This window comes from Tamandua tetradactyla, chromosome 7, assembly GCF_023851605.1.
Source record: "Tamandua tetradactyla isolate mTamTet1 chromosome 7, mTamTet1.pri, whole genome shotgun sequence".
Classification (NCBI taxonomy): Eukaryota; Metazoa; Chordata; class Mammalia; order Pilosa; family Myrmecophagidae; genus Tamandua; species Tamandua tetradactyla.
This window is the reverse complement of record NC_135333.1, coordinates 159197044-159201330: the sequence shown is the minus strand read 5'-3', so window position 1 is coordinate 159201330 and position 4287 is coordinate 159197044. Positions and strand designations below refer to the sequence as shown.

General features: G+C 40.5%; 1 non-coding gene across 1 annotated transcript; it reads right to left on the bottom strand.

Moving 5' to 3' along the window:
- Positions 1 to 542: 542 nt before the first annotated feature.
- Positions 543 to 653, bottom strand: LOC143642999 (U6 spliceosomal RNA). Its single transcript, XR_013156054.1, has one exon. It is a non-coding gene; the product is annotated as a U6 spliceosomal RNA (small nuclear RNA).
- Positions 654 to 4287: the final 3634 nt, after the last annotated feature.

The window sequence follows — 4287 nt, the reverse complement described above, 5'->3', positions numbered from 1 at the left end:
GAAAACTTAGATAACCAATAATCAAAGAGATAATGAGGAAGAGTGGTATTTTTTTTTTCAGAGAAATGTTGTAGAAAGGTGGTTAACATTTATTGAACTAACATGAATTTGTTTGGGTTTTTTTGTGTGTGTGTGTGTGTGTGTGTGTGTGTGTGTCACCGTCTTGTTTATTTTTGAGGAATGGAAGCCATAAGATGCCGCTTTGGTAAGAGTAAGAAACAAATGTATCTGGATCCTTTCAATTTCTCAATCCTTACAAGAACCTCACAGTGTAACTGTGATCCATCTTTACAAAATGAGGCTCAGACTATATGCTCCTAGCGGCAAGGCTATTCAGGGATCTCAGAACATATCTTGGTCTAATGGCCAAGCCCAGGTCTCTCCTACTCTGGGCCCCCAAGGTCATGTTCCTTGTGGAAGGACAGTATGCCTTCTATAAGCCCCTCCCCAAATCAAAGATGCCACAGAACTCTAACAGGCAAAAGAACAGAACAATCTGAGACAAGCTGGCAGTTAGTCAAGAAATTGAAAACCAAAACCAAAAAAATATGGAACACTTCACAAATCTGTGTGTCATCCTTGTGCAGGGGCCATGCTAATCTTCTCTGTATCTGAACTAACATGAATTTGAACCCACATCTATCTGATTTCAAACCTGTACTCTGTTTTGTTTTGTTTTGTTCCCTCCATTCACTATAAAGAGTCTAAGGACCCCACAGCAACTCCAAGCTAGGGATCAAAAACGAGAAAGAGCTCCCTCATTCATCTTATGAAATTACATCTTCTTTAAATAATACTGATAATTATACGTGAGAAAACAGAAAATCGCTATGTGAAGTTTCTCTTCTCTCTGGTCTTTTAATTAAAGGCACCAGATAATAAGGACCTGAAAATAAGAGCATAAAAGAAGGAACCCACAACAACTACCACCACTGATATTGTACCAGGTATAAACATAATCATAGATCCAAAGTATCTTCCCTGCTCCCCCTAGAAAAGGAAGAATGGAAACCTCCATTTCCCCAGGGAGACCCTAAAGTTCCCTGGAGCTTCCTGGGGAAACATTTTTGCCAAGAACTGAGCCTAAAGGAGGTGAGGTCTGTTTCTGCTTCCAACGAAGTAACCTTGCAGCTAGGCCTTTCTCTGGGTAGCAAACTTTGGGAGAAGAATGCTCATTATTTGGTAAGGCTAAGCCTTTGTTTGTTGTGTTCACATGAATAACTCATAGCTGTGCGGCCCCATGGACAATGCCCTGACATGCCTGATGTGACAGGACTGTGGACCAAATCCTGATCCACTCTCCAAGAGAAAATGGGATATTTGCTGGTTTTACATTTCAACAAGACAGGCTCTTCAACTATTTATACATTGAATAGAAACTTCCACTACTTCAACCAACACAATTGGCTGGACCTACTGACTGATGAAAAAGATCCAACTGGAACCTTTAGGAAACCAGACCTGACAGAAACTGATAGCAGGGTCTACACCATGGGGTCTGTCCCCCTCCTTCTTATTCAGGCTCCTTTTCATCCTCATTCTTCTCTACACCCCCAGCACAATGAAGACCACAAGTTTAACGTTAGCTTATCCACAATGGATTCTGCTAAAAACTTTTTGCAAATATGTCTGAAGGTAGATATCTGTCCTTTATCAATACTTCTTGAGGACTCACTGAAATTGACCCTGAATAATTTCATAGAGTCCCCTTTCCTCTAGGAGAAGGGCTGTTACCTCTAATTCTGTACTATTCACTTCAAAAAAAAAAAAAAAAAAAGATTGATTGAGGACCTAGGATGTGCTGGTCCTAGAAAATTTAATAATAAAATCAAGTCCTTGCCCTCCAAAGCTTTAAAACCTACTAGGGAACAAACACATAAACAGAAAATATCAATTGACTGGGATAACTGCAGGCCACAGGAAGCAGAGAAAGGCACTTAACCCAGGCTGCAGGATTATTTTATTCCCGATGCATGAAGACCCAGTGCTGAATAGATTCTTCATTTAATCTAATCTTCACAACAACCTTCCCCACCATATTAGTACTATTATTGACCTAATGTTCCAGTTAAGTAAACCTGGATTCAGAAGGGTTAAGTGATTTGCTCAGGATGATGTAACAAGTGACAGATATAGAATTAAAATTTGGGTCAGTCCAGCACAAAAGCTATGCACTTACTTATAATATTGTGTTGCCTCTCAATAGCAGTTCACAACGTTTAAGGCTCATGACACTGCTCCACAGATATTTGCTAAATATCTACTGTCTTCAAGACACTGAAGGAGGACACAAACATGTACCAGGGGTGGTTCTGGACTCCTGGTGTTTGCCTTTGAGAATCATAATGAGTTTTGAATGAGACTATCCGGTCAATCAGTTATTCTGCAAATATTTATAGAGTATCATTATGGCAAGTACCAGACACCACGCTTGGTTCTGAGACTATGGAGCTACGAAAAAAAAAAAATCCCTGACTCCAAGGAACTTATATTCTAGAAAATATGCAAATAAACACACATTACCTTGAATATGCTAAGGGCTATGAAGAAAAATTAAGTAGAGCAAAGGGTTATAGAGGTTGAGGGTGGGGGATTAAGGGGAAACTTGGCATTTTGAATGGGACGATCAGTAAAGCTTGACCAAGAGTTTGAAGAGAAACTTGAATCAAAAGAAGAAACGAGTTACCCAATAATCTATGCAAAGAGCATGGACACCAGGAAGAAGTAACAAGTGCAAAGTCTCCAAAGCAAGAACATATTTAGAGGGTTCCAGGAAAGGCAATAGGTTGAGATCTCAGTGTGGAGGCTGAGTGTGGGAGGAGATGGGCAGAAAGGCAAAAGGCTGATGGTCCAAGCCTCACTGGCTGGGTGAGGGCTCCCCATGTCTTGTAAGGCTAAGGGGAAACCACTGGAGAATTTTGAATAGGAAAGTGACATTCTCTGAGTATCTTTCGAACCTAACTCTGGCCAAGGTCTGGAGAACTGATTACGGGGATCTCCAGTAGAAGCAGGGGTGGGGGCCAATTAGGAGACTAGCCTAAATTTGAGATGATATTGAGTTAAACCAGATGGGAAGCCCCAGAGATTGTCAGGCCAAGGACATACTTTTCATGGTGGTGCTGACAGACTAGATTAGGTGTGGGCTGTGAGGGAAAGAGAGGAGAGATAATACAATTTAAATTCCTGGAACGGTGTCTAGAGCAGAGTTTGTACTCTATGAGTGGAAATTCTGCCCCCTTCTTTTAGACTCCAACACTGTATACCTATTGTTTTGTATAAGTTATGTACACAGCTAATTGCAAACAGAGTCTATGAAGGTGGTCTTAACAAGAATCTAACCTCAGGGCTGCAACCCAGTAAGCCTCCTTTATTTGTGTCCAGTTAAACAAAGTGGAGGGATTACTATAAAAATACCTGCTGGGCAGGCCATGGTGGCTCAGCAGGCAGAATTCCCACCTGCCATCCCATTGACCCGGGTTCGATTCCCGGTGCCTGCCCATGTTAAAAAAAAAAAAAATACCTTATACAAAGTTCTACAAACTTCCCAGATTAAGTCAGGTTTTATTACAGTCTCTCAAACCATCACAGTGCTTGCCAATTTGAAATCTGATATATATTTGGGTAATATTTGATTAATGTCTGTCTTCCCCTACCTGCCATCCCATTGTTCTTAAATTTGAAACATTATGCCTGGAACAAAGGAAAGTAAACAATTCAAAAGATTTGTTGGAAAAATGAAAAATGTTCTAAAAAAATTTTATTCTTGAAGCAGAAAGCAAATGATCTGTGCACTTAATTCAACTTTTAAAATTCTTCTTATGATCACTAATTATCCTACTAGTAACTGCTCTAACAGAACAAGAACCCTGATGGAGAAATTGCTTTCTTACCAGCCGTATAAGACTTTAGACCATGGTAAAAGTTAGCATTTTCTTTTCAGGACTTGTAAGATGCATTAGGATTGACTGGCTATCATTTGAAACTCTCTGGGCCTATAGAACCAGATACAAGCAAAACCTAAACCACCTCAGTAGCCACCTAACTGCTCTACTTGCTTCAACCTTGCCCCCTTACAGACTACTTTCAGCCAGATCGACTGTTAGTACTCCTCTACTCAACCTCTCCCATTGCTTCCCATTTCACTCAGAATAAATGCCAAAGTCCTTATCATGCTCTACAATGCTTTTATTAGTCAGGGGACTGGAAGGAAAATAGGCGGTACTATCAGACTAATAATGAGGAGAGTTTAATAAAGGATGGTGCACTGCACCGAAGCTAGCAACAGTA